This window comes from Plecotus auritus (genome assembly GCF_963455305.1).
Source record: "Plecotus auritus genome assembly, chromosome: 3".
Taxonomy (NCBI): Eukaryota; Metazoa; Chordata; class Mammalia; order Chiroptera; family Vespertilionidae; genus Plecotus; species Plecotus auritus.
Window position 1 is genome coordinate 217649077 of NC_137772.1, and position 12562 is coordinate 217661638.

Consider the following 12562-nt stretch of genomic DNA (forward strand, 5'->3'; position numbering starts at 1 on the left):
ACCTGAAATGTCCTTCACAGTTTTTAAATGACAGCTTCCTGCACGGGCCTCAAGGCGCCCAAGTCTGTACACCCACAGGAATTCGCTCACCTCTCCCTCCCCCACCACCCTGAAAACACGACCACTCAGTATTCATTCATGAAACAAGTCATCCTGCGTGGACACAAGTACTTTGGAAGAGTGGACCCACTAAGCACAGGCACCAGGCCTGGAGGCGGGACAAGGGCCACCTGCTTCTCACTCTGCCTGGGCCTCCTCCGCTGGCTTCTGGAGAGACCACGAAATGCCATTCCCACATGAGAGCTGACGTCAGTCAAGGAGGCTGCTACACAAATAGTGTTGGCCTATGAAGGATCTACGTAATGGGGAGGGATGGTTCCCAGTTAGCCACAGAAAGGTGAACCTTCCTCAATCATAACAAACGTGTTCAATGCAGCCAAGGCAATCCCAACCACAGAATAACTCTGAAGAGCCCATGATTCCCTGCTGAATTTAAATTTAAATTTAAAAAAAAAAAAAGAAGAAAAAAGGAAGGATGAAATCCCCGCACGCCCATGTTCTGCGGTAAGTCCTCCTAAATCTGAATGCTACCATGGAGAGCTAGAAAGGTCAGCACGCTCTTTCTTTCCAATTGGCCTTGGTCCTTCAGGAAGAAAAAGCTATGCTAAGAGCAAAACCTTCCCCGGCAGTCGAGGCTCCATCTCCATCTGCCGGTCCAAATCACGGCCCCTTAATGTGACAAGAGAGGCTAAAATTATGGGTGAGACTGCACTTTCCATTCTGGCTGCGGCCTGTGATTATCTACAACTCCAGGTTGCCCAAAATTACCTCTGCAACCTTAAATGCCTTACATTTTATTTCATTCCTAGAACAAATTCTTTTTTGGAAACTTTCCTAAGAGATAAAAGAACAAAACACCAAAAAGCCCTAGATATTTCAGACACGGGGAAGAGCCAGTAGGCAAGCATGATGTTGAGGGTGTGTTTTTTTTTTGTGTGTGTGTGTGTGTGTGTGTTGTTGTTGTTGTTGTTGTTGTTTTAACGTCTCATGCATATCACCTCTACTGTAACTTTAGGAAGAACAAAATTAACCCCACGTCTCTGCAATTACGAAGACTCGGAATCCTGGGAACGTACCTAATTTACTGTATAAACCACCCTTGTCCTCGATATATTCTTAGAAGAATGTGAGGGTGGTTAGGGAACTCACACAGGAGGGTGGTTATGAGTGCTGTCTCCGGGAAGAACGGTAGTTAAGTGAGCAATCTGACCTAAGTACATAAGTGACGTGATGTGGTGGGTCCGTGGTCACCGAGGATCTGGAACTTGTTTCTGTATTTCAGATAGTAGGCTCCTTGGCACATGGACCTAGTGAGTGGTTTGCTAAAACATTTGAAAAAAGTTTCGCCTTGGTTTTAAAGTAATAAGTGAGGCTCCCAAGAGCATCCATCATGATTGCGTTCATCGAATAACTTTAAATGCAACTAGCCCTTTCGAAAAGGCTGGCTCTAAATCCCTCTTGTTAAATAAAAATCTCATGTACCCCAAACAATTACTTACTTTAAATGATTTGCTTTGCTTTTAGATCAGATTTTATATGCCAAGTTCTCCTAAAATAGGGCACTCTTGTACTTAGCTTCAATCTTGAAATAATAATGTAACAAACCTTAAATTTACATTGTACTTACTTCGAATCTCCTCTTTCCAGGAGACCCGTGCCAGAGTGGTGAGTAGCCTTCTTTTTAGCAACTCGGGTATATTGGGAGGCATGAAATTATGTCTGTTTGCATTCCTCCTGACTTGTGCTGCTACACGATTGCTTTTCTTTGTCTTATGCTTCTTTCAAACATCCTTCCCTACGTCCTCGCCCAATAGCTCCCCTACTAAGCTAAGCTCCCAGGACAAACGGAAGGGTTCCCCCTTTCCATGGTAGAGTCCAGGCTTCGCAAAATCGCAAAAGGTCAAGTCAGCTTTTATCAACTTAATTTGGGGGAAAAAATTACAATTGTTAGCATGCTTTTTATCACAAAGCATTTAACTCTCAAGTGGTTCTCAAGGAACAATGTAACATTCCAGAACCAACAGGTTTGCACAATACACGAAGTCTAGCTGCTTTTAGATGGGAATGACCTTATACATCAGAGAGGCTCTGAAGCTGTCGGCATTATACAGACTCTTCCTCCAACACAGCCGCCTTGGAGATTCTTTTCTTCAGCATTGCATCTTCACAATGTTTTATGTTTCAAGGTACACAACGCCTTTCAACTGGCCAGACGGCTTCCCATTACACAGCTAGAAAGCTAGGAATAGTCCAAGCTTTGCCCCTCAATAGCTTACGCAAGACCTTTCCCTCTCTGGGCCTCTAAATTCCTAGTTACCAGACAGACAGACAGACACACACACACACACACACACACACAAATCACTTAATGTAGACAGACAGGCTTAAGCCCAAAGGTCAAGAAGTATTCTAAGGCCACACAGTAAGATAGCAAAGAATGAGGCAATACATTGCCTCCCACTCAACACAAGGAAGGATGGTAAAGACCACACACACACACACACACACACACACACACACACACACACGCAAATCACTTAATGTAGACAGACAGGCTTAAGCCCAAAGGTCAAGAAGTATTCTAAGGCCACACAGTAAGATAGCAAAGAATGAGGCAATACACCCTTGCCTCCCACTCAACACAAGGAAGGATGGTAAAGACCACACACACACACACACACACACACAGGCTTCTTTTACCCCCAGTCCTGGCTCCTGTTTCTGAAAACCTAAATATACTTGGCCCTCGAGATTCCTGCTGCAACGGTGATTTTCCATTCTCTCTAATACCCTCTGGCGGTTACGCTGTTGGTTTTCTTCCTCCCTACACAGTTTCCTCATTCCACGAGACACATGCACACACATACCCATCCTCAAAATTATAAAACGCCTCCTTTTTCAAAAGCAAAATAAAAAAAAAAAAAAAAAAAAGTTGAGGCCAGAACTGAAGGGATTCAAATACAGGAACCTTGTTCGAGTGTTAAATATGACCATAACTCTACCCAGAAGCACATTTGACAAGATGGAATTTGTTCTCACCGAGGATTCTTCCCCGACAATATATCATTTGCCAGTAACATTGTCATTTCTCCCACTGCTGCATAATCACATAATGAATGCCCCAGATGAAACCCACGTACACAAGAGGGCAGACGGATGGTGCTTCAGGGACCTTTTCTTTATTTGCATTGCGAACAGTTTGTTAAAGAACAGGCAAAATGTTACACGTAGACGAATAAAGGACAAAAAAAGGAGTTTTCTTTTTCTGTTTTTAATAACAATGTGGGATGGTCAACCAGTACTCCTAGATCTATCCATCTACTGTTCTCGCCACCATTTGAATACACAGAGCATGCAGCTAAGGTACAGCACTCAGCATGGAATCCTTTTAAATGATTTCCCTCTGACATCAAGCTTGCTTCCCTCCCAAACATCCCATTTTCCAGCCACACTAACTACTCCTATCCTCCATTCACACGACACACCTGAAGGTTTCCATGCGGTTCCTCCTGCCCGGGATGCCTTTTCCTCTCTACCAACCTGGCGATATCAAACCTACCCTTTGAACAAACCTGTACAATAGCACTCAGCTCATAGTAGTTCAATGCCTGCCTCCCTGAAAGACTGTAAACTAAACGTGGAACCTCTGGAGCCTCCACACAGAACGTGGGATCATGATTATTTGTTGAGTTAAAAGAAAAAAAAGTCCTCTAAAATACATTTTGGTGCGCCTTAACTTTACAGGCTGCAGCCTACGGCTCTCCAAATATCAGAATGGTCAGAGGGGAACCGAGGCCTCTCAGTGTCAAATGCTCCGGGGCGGAGCAGCCAAGCCTGGTCAACACTCGTGGGTCCTGTGTGGTGGCTGTAATTCAGAGGTGTGTCCTCAAGGCCAGCCTCCTCCCTCAACGTCTCCCTCTACCTCTGCCATCTGGCTTTCCAGAAATTCACCAGACTTCACCATGCCTTAGGACCACAGTATATCTCCTCTCCAAGACCAGTTTTCACTAGTCGATGCTCAATGGCAAATGTAATAGTGTTTTCCTGTTCCAATCTCTTACCCCTCGGCTAGACTGCACCTGTGAGAATCAATCTATAAAGCCTTAATAGCAGAAATAAAGCTTTATGCTGACCATTTTCCCTAGACCACAACAATCGCTCCCCGCAAACCACCTAAATATGCACTAAACACAGGGGTAAATGATCAAAACCACCGTAGAGCGGGCCCCAGAGTTCAGGGAGATAGAATAACTCATGCAGGTTCACAGGTTCCAAACGCTGAGTCTAATTCCTCGTGTCCACGAACTGGGTTGGGTCTTCAAACTCCACTAAGACCTAAGTCTTGGCAACATCTGCCCTTTTTCGTGCCAGTATTCTAAACTGGGTCGTCTCTTCTTGGACTCTACCTCTTACCTGTCCTGTCTGCCCACCTCTGGAGTCAGCTCTGATGAGCCCTGGCCACTGTGGATAAGGTGAGCCTGGGCAAAGGGGCTTTGTTCTTCAGCAAAATAGAATTATCTTCCAATTCTGCAGGAGGAATGCTAGACATTAGTGATGTAATACTGTTGACCATGCAAACCTAGACATTAACCATTTCATACTGTTAGCAGTGTAACTGCATTATCAAATGTCATGGTACATCTGCAGACAGCTGACACTTGAAAACCACGCCGGGTTTAGCGAAACCCACCCACACACCGTGGAAAATCAGCACAGAACTTTTGACTTGACAGTGGGCGGTTCGCATCCGCAGACTCAACCAATGGCAGATGGAAAACAGTTATTTTTGATCTGCTGTTGGGGAATCTGTGGTTGGGAATGTGAAGACACTATTTTCCATCAGGGTTTGATGAATCCCCGGAATTCATCGGGATAGGAAATGCAGACTGCACTTCCTGAAAATAAATGCACGCATTGGGGCACCCACCCAGTCCAAACCCCGTTGTTCAAGCGTCAGCTGTAAATATAAGGAACGTACTTCTAAGAGGATGCTGGTGAGAAATTTCATGTTTAGTGGTGTCAAATCTGGACGCCATCTAGAATGGAGGAAACCTGGTTCTAGGAAACCTGCTAAGATGTGCGGTCCAAAAATCCAAAAAGGGGACTTTTGATTACCAACTCTTAGGGAGCTTCAAGTTAGCATGGTCTAAGGCCCAAAGAATAGAGTTTGCAGGAGGGTCTGTCTCCCCAAAATGTATAGTGCTCACTGCCTGGCCAGTGTGACTCAGTGGTTGAGCGTCAACCTATGTACCAGGAGGTGGTGCTTTGATTCCCAGGTTATGGGCTCGATCCCCAGTAGGAGGTGTGCAGGAGGCAATGCTAGACATTAGTGATGTAATACTGTTGACCATGATTCTCTCTCATCACCGATGTTTCTATATCTCTCTCTACCTCCCCCTTCCTCTCGGAAGTCAATAAAAATATATATTTTTAATTGTATAACGCTCATATACTTACAGATGATAACTAAGTTTTCCAGTCTCACACAACACAATAACACTTGGCAGTTCCCCTGTTCTGAGTTGCCCAAAGGACACTTTTGATGCGAGCAGGCCCCTCGCCAAGCACTGGGAACCCACTCGTTAATGCAAGCATGCGCTGGTACCAAAACTCTGCTGCACGAGCCCTAAAGGTAAAGCACAGCTCTTTGCAACGGGGGCCCTTCCTCGGGTTTCCATCACTGGTGGCGGAACAGAAAACGGGTCCCCCTAGTGTCCTGCCACTGGAGGTGGCTTCCGATGGGAGACACCCCTCGCAGCTGCATCCAGTTTACAACACAAGCTGAGGAACCCGGAACCAAACCTCCACCGCCGTCCCCAAGGACCTACGGTGAGACGAAAACCTTTTATTTCATTGTGGAGACCCTTCTAGTTATGGTTGAAAAAGCAAAGGAATCTGCATCCTCTCACACCAAAAAATTAACCCACATCCCGGCCTACTTCGCTAAGTGAAGGCGGCCCACACTTGCTTGTTAGTGATGACTTCTGCCGGCTGGAGAGGGATGGATCTTTGAAAACCTCTCTATCTACTGGCGGACGGGCGAGGGGGGGCGGGGGGGGGGGGTCCTTTCTTGAAAACCCACTAAGATCATAAGATCTCAATCTTGGCGGCTTTTTGCCTCACTAACCCAGTTAGTTTTCTTCCCGGTATGGCATTAAGAGGGCCAGGCCGCTCAAGAAAGGTGTGTTCTCCTCAAAGCAATTTTCACTCAAGTGAAGTGCTCTTGAAGCATAAAGGTACACGAAGAGATGTGTGAAACCTTACAGCCGGGTGCAGGGCTCCGCATGCCTGTGAGTAATTCATTCAAGTCACCCACCTGTGCGAGGTGAGACAAGAAAACCACCCCTTGTCCCTTTCCTAATTTAGATCCTGCCCTTACCTTACGCCTAGGAAAGCTGACTCCTGAGGTGGGAAGACGGAGAGCTGAGGAAAATAAACCCGAGGTGACAGCCTCTACAAGTGAATAAGCGCCTTGCGTTCCCACCTGGGTCAGAGGCGGCATCAGCGGTAGGTGAAGTGGAAGCCCCATCTGCCAACCCCCCCACCCCACCCCCCTCCCCCCCCCCCCGCATCTCGCCCCCCCCCCTCCCCACCAGTCCCCATAAAGGAAGCCAGAACCTGTGCTCTCTCTCGGGGCACTTACATAAGCCCCTGTAAAACTTCCTGTGTCATTCACAGAAAATGTAAGCGGCTATTTTGCTCCCCCCGCCCCGAGATCATTTTAATGGACCGAGTGACAAAAACCACAGATTCGGAATTCAGCAGACCACTGAGGTACATCATCAGCTCAGGGACAGGAAAAAATCTACCCCCATTAAACAGGGTCACTGGGGGGAAGTGAGGCATAGATTCAATGTCAGAGAGACAATCTGTTCCTCCGAGGTGACCCATTTAAAATCAGACTGTTCCAGGGGGAGGCTCATAGGTTTAACAAATTTCAAACAGGCAAGGCAGGCTTTGCAGAACTGAGGCTCCTTAAAGAGAGCATGAAAAGAAGGGAAGAAGCCGATGAAGAAAATAACTTAAGGATGCAAACTTTGGAGCCAGTCAGCCACCCTTCAGAAGCAGTGACATTCCCCCCCCCCCCCACCCCACCCCACCCCTACCCCCCCCTCCACCACTGCCTGGATCGCTACAGACTGATCACGCATCACAAGCAGCCTTGTCTCGTAGGAGTGACACTCTGGTTGGGTTTCCTCTCTACAGACATCGCTGCCACCCAACCACTCTGTCCTATAGAGGGACTCACTAGCTGTGGCTGCTCACCCCAAATCCGCCTCCACTCTCTGCAACAAGGAGCAACGAAAAGTTCTTCCCAGCCTCAGGAAAAGGCAGGTGGGGATCGTCCAGGAGGGATCGCTCCAAACACAGAAGGTTCCCCCCAAAGTACAGGTGCGGGGGGGTTAGGGGTGAGGGGTGCAGACACGTCCCCTCCTGTTGCTAACGGGAATTTTCTTGCTGGCTCCCTGTTAACAGACCGTGTGCCTAGAAGACTGGCAGGCCCTGGGACGGGTCCTGGGGACAAGAGTCTAAGTCTGGGACTTCCACTTGCAACCTCTGCAGGGCTCTGGGCCCAGGCAGCGGAGGGTGTGACCACACGCCCTCTCTCTACGCCAGTACAGGGGGTACCAGCTACAGGTTCGGAGAACTTGTCCAGCGCTGCTCACCGGACGCCCCGTGGCGGCTCTCTGGCACCCCGGGCACTTACCTTGGCCGTGCCCGCTGCCAGGCAGAGAGAGACCGCGAAAGAGCTGTGTGGCGCGGCGGCGCCGCCTAGGAGGCGCAGGGGGTCCGGGTCGGGGTTCCAGCAGGCACTGCCCTGCTCCGAACAGCGGTGCCGAGCGCACCCTTCGGGGCGGTCCCGGGCTCCGAACGCTGCGGGGAGGGTCCGGGCCGCCCAAGCCAAGCACTCTCCCTTCTTCCTCTGCCTCCGGTGCCGCTGTCTGGAGTTGCTCCCTGCCGCGGGGACTCTTCCGAGCCGGGGGCGCCCCGCACGGGCTGAGGCCTCGGTGCGCCTCGGGCTGGGTCCGGGGAGGGGGCGCTGGGTTGAGACGCGGGGTGGCCGCCAGGGCTGGCTCCACCTCCCGCGCTCCCTGCCGCTTCGCCCCTTCAGGGCAGGGCCTGTTCACTCCCGGCCGGGAGAGGCGAGTGCAGCCGCGCCCCCAGCTTCAGGCGCCCGAGGTCCCGCGCGGCGGCGGCGGGGCAGCGACAGTCCAGTCAGCCGGGCGCGGCGGCGAGTGGGGGGGCTGCAGACGGCCGCGGCGCCCCCTCCCTCCGGGCCTAGCCGCCCGCCCGCGGCTCCGCGGGAAGGAGGCGCTGGAGAGGGCCTCGCCCTGGCCTGGGGCGCGGGGCTGGGGGCTGGGGGCGCGGGGCCGGGGGAGGCGCTCCGGGAAGGTCACCGGAGCGGAGGCGGAGCGCAGCGCGGTGGGTGCAGGGCACCGAAGAAGGTGGTCCCGCGCTGCCGCCGGGAGCGCTCGCTGGCCTCGGCCGCCGCCGTCTCCGAGACGCGCCTGCTTCTCCGAGCGCCCGGCGCTCGGAGCTGGGCGGCCGCTACAGCCGCCTCCGGCAGCCGGGCGCCACTAGCCAGAGCCGGCGCGCGATCCCCGCCTTCCGCACTCGGGCCAGGCGGGGGCCGCCGCGCGGGTGCTGTCGGGGGCGGGCGGGCGCTAGGGTCCGGGCTCCGGGCTGGCTCCGCCGCCGCGTGCCCAGAGCGCTAGGCTCGCTCAGCAGCTGCAGTGACTGTGTGTCTGTGTCATGTCTGTGCAGCTGGGGGGGACCACGAACCTGGGCCGCGCTCCGAGCGGGGGCGGGGTCTGCGCCCGCCTCGGTCCCCGCCCCCACCACGTGACTGCACGGCTGGCCAATGGCAGGTGCCGCAGCCGAGCGAACGAAGAGGCCGCCCCCGCCGAGGCTCCGCCCCCCAGAGAGGCTCCGCCCCCTAGTTCTTCAGCCTGCTCGCAAGCAGACGGAAGCAACACCCGGATCCGGGATCCCGGCCCGGGTTAAGATAAAAGGGTGCCAGCCAGGAGCTCCCCTTCCTTCTTCCCCCAGCCCGACTGCTCCAGGCCACTCGGGGCCGCTCCGGGCTTGGCGAGCCTCGCGGAACAAGGGGGAAGGGAAGTGGGGTGGGTGGGTCCGCAGCTGCCGCGGTAGAGACGCGAGCCGGCTCGAAGGGCCGTGCTGTCTGTCCGCTCACCCTTGTACAAAACGGCGGTCCTGGGAAGTAGGAAGTTTCCCCGCCTCCACCTTCCACTCGGGTCTTCCCTTCTCTTGTATTGGGGCAGCCTGAGACTGCGAGGAACCACACTGAAGGGCTTTGACAGCGTCATTTTGGGCTCTGTATCCAAGAATCCGGCCCAAGGTTCCCTATTCTTTCGGGGAAACTGCACTTATTTGCCCCTCCATTTACATACCCCCATGCACGCGCAGCGCACCCCCTCCCCATTTAGATTTTATTCCAGCTCTTTCCCTCCGGGCATGAGAACCCCGCGTGTAACATCCTGCTGAAAGAACTGCCAGTCTCCCATTCCAAAAGCCGAGAGTGGGGCGCCGAGAGTCCTTTCGGGCCATGGAACGAGTGGGTGCATTTGGCTGGGCAAAGGGGCGGGGGCATGAGAGGGGGGGTGGCTGGAAAGAAAACCCCGAAGAAGAGAAAGCAGAGAGGTGGGGAAAGAAAGAGGACGCGGAGGGACGGACAACTCCGACCGGGAGACCGGAGCTCCGGCATGCGATCCAGCTCCCGTGTTTTTCCTCTGCTCGGTCCCAAGGCTTCTGGGGTCTCCTACCCCCGGGGTCCCCAGCCGGGCGGGGCCCGCCGGGTCTCAACCTCTCCTCCAAGCACCCCTGTCTTAGCCCTGAGACTCAGAGGAACCCACCCCAGTTTTAGGAAGGGGCAGGGGAAAGAAGCAAAAGCTGAGCTAAAGTGCAAGGGTGGGGAGGGGAAGGAGTGCGTAAGAAAAGGGCGCCCCGCTCGGACTGCTGCGCGGACCCCAGTCCCCAGAGGTCAGGCTGAGAGACCTAGGGCTTCGGAGGTTCGGCCGCTTAGCTCGCTCCGGACCTTGCTCCTACCTAGGTAACCTCGGCCCTTAGCTGGACCCAGCCGGGACCCTTCCCCAGTCCCCTTCCTTCCCTCCAGCTCTTTAAGCAACGACCCCCGCCCCTTTGCACCACCACCAACCCCCGCTGTCCCCCAGCTCTGGAGCACTGTTTACCTAATCTCAGTGGCCGACGAGCCGAGGATACCGCGAAAAGAAGGTTGCGGTTGCACAGCAGCGTCTCCAGCGAAGTAAAACACACACACACACACACACACACACACACACACACACACACACACACGTTTGCTTTGAAGCTTTGGGATAAGTTAACTGCGAAGCTGGGGTCCTGCTCTCTTATCTCTGCGGGAATAAGTCTCACCCTGCACGTTTGCAGGGATAGGAGATGGTATCTGGTTTTGATGCCATTACCGTGTCGAAGAAGAACATTATATGATAAAATATTATCTAATATCCTAGAGACCATTAGAGTGTCAAAGTTTAATGCCAAAGCCTTTTAGCCGGAACGCTGCTCCGTTCTTCCTCTGACGTGCAGCCCGGCTCTAGAACGCGCTGAAAACAAGGGGATCATTTTTTTTTTTTTTTGCAGCCGAACTGCCCTGCCTGCCTACTGACGTCCTCCTCCCCTATTCCAACCCCCGGCCCCAGAACAGGATAAAGTTAAAGCAGGAATGGGGGCTTTCTTTTTATTCATTGCTTTGCTATACACTTCATTGATGGTGCAAAATGCATTATTACAACATATTAGCATATGAATAAGGGTAAGGTGACTGAGGAAGAAGAGGGAGACCTGAAATTTACAAGCAAAGAGATAATGAAATAACATCAGAAACTAAAAGATAAGCATTTGGAAAAAGAGATATTCCCATTTTAACTACCTATGTGTAGTGCATCTCTAGACCGGATTTTAGAAAGCAAAACAGCCATCGTGGAGGAGGGAGCAATATTCATTCTGGTCAGTAAAATAACGTTAAAACATTTATTTCATCATTTGAGCATTTCACAAAAATTACTTGTACCAGTTAATAAGCACCTTAAATGTGTAGAAACTTTGTTCTATCCATTCAATGTTGCAGTATTATAGTCATTGGAAAACCTAATGTTCTAAATGAGAGGAATGTTGCCAGGCTTGCAATGTTAACATGTCAAGCCCCACCCATGCCCCGCACTTAAAGAATTCATTTGTTCCACCAAACCTAATGTAGGATGTACTTGCCTATGAATTAGAACCCTTTGACACAAACCAGGATATAAATGTCTTAGAAAGGATTTAAGTTGTGACATAACATAGTATGAAGGATGCAGAATAAAATATGTAAGGTGATATATCTGTTACTTCTAAAGAACCTGAATTGCTTTTGCTAAGAACTGAGAAGTGAAAAAATATTGAGCCCTCTCAACGAACTGTTCTCTATCTCTACACAGTTACTGTACCTGTCACAGGACAGATTCAGAAAGGTCTCTTTAATCCGGGTCAAGGAGACTAGTCTAAGAAACCTGTCTTAAAGTAGTCACTAGGGGGCCCTCAAGGCATCTCAAAGAGGGAGTCTGAAAACGTGCTCACCTCGCTTTTCCGGTCTCATTTTCTGTGCACCTCATGGAACTGGAATCTAAAGACACATTAAGAGTGTGGTGCAGAGTTTGGAGGCAAGTCGGGCTTTGAGGTTTAAAAAAGACCAGAGTCCCATTTTGACTCATGACTCATGAGTCAAGAATGTGGTTTCCCATTTCTTTTTTTCCCTCAGAAAAAAATACCAAAAAACAAAACCAGACCCACAACGAAAAAGGAATACTGCACTCATTGATATGAAGGTGGCCTGATACTTTTACCATCTTCAAGTCAACCCAAGTATTTTCACTATTACACATAGAGCCTCTTTCTAAGATTTTTTTTTAATATGTTTTTATTAACTTAAGAGAGAGGAAGGGAGAGGAAGAGAGAGAAAGACTACTTGCTTGGCTGCTTCCTGCACCCTCCCCCCCCCCCACACACTGGGGATTGAGCCCACAACCTGGGCATGGGTCCTGACCAGGAAGCGAACCCTGAACTCCTGGTTCATAGGTCAACATAACCACTGAGCCACATTGGCCAGGCTCTTTCTAAGATTCTAGGGCTTTTTTTTTTTTTTTTCTGGCTGTTTTGAACATTCTTCAAGTGCTGGGTAACAAGATGAACCCTTAGGGATGATATGAAAAATACATAGCAACCTATACAGCAGGGCACCCACCAACCACTTTATGGGAATTCAAGCCAGCCATGGGGCACTAGCACACCTGGTGGCCACATATTAATTCTTTGGTGCTGGGTTCTGGTGAAATGGTGGTGTGAGGTCCGGGTGGTTCCTAGGGGGGTGGTAGGTGTAGCTGGAGTGGTGGTGGGAAGGGGAGCTTAGTGTAGGGGATACTTAACCAGCCAGTATGAAGGATTTCAATCTATATAATAAAAG

The 12562-nt window shown here is 51.1% G+C and overlaps 1 protein-coding gene across 2 annotated transcripts in view; it reads right to left on the reverse strand.

The window, feature by feature from the left end:
- LARGE1 (LARGE xylosyl- and glucuronyltransferase 1) overlaps positions 1–10336 on the reverse strand; it is a 448143-nt gene extending 437807 nt beyond the window's left edge. The window contains exon 1 of one of the 2 annotated variants that reach the window (XM_080661445.1): positions 10272–10336. The gene's annotated coding sequence lies outside the window, so the exon portion shown is untranslated. Of the gene's footprint in view, positions 1–7768; positions 8213–10271 lie in introns of those variants that run through there. The other variant, XM_080661444.1, reaches the window with a different exon arrangement.
- Between the last annotated feature and the right edge of the window lie 2226 nt (positions 10337–12562).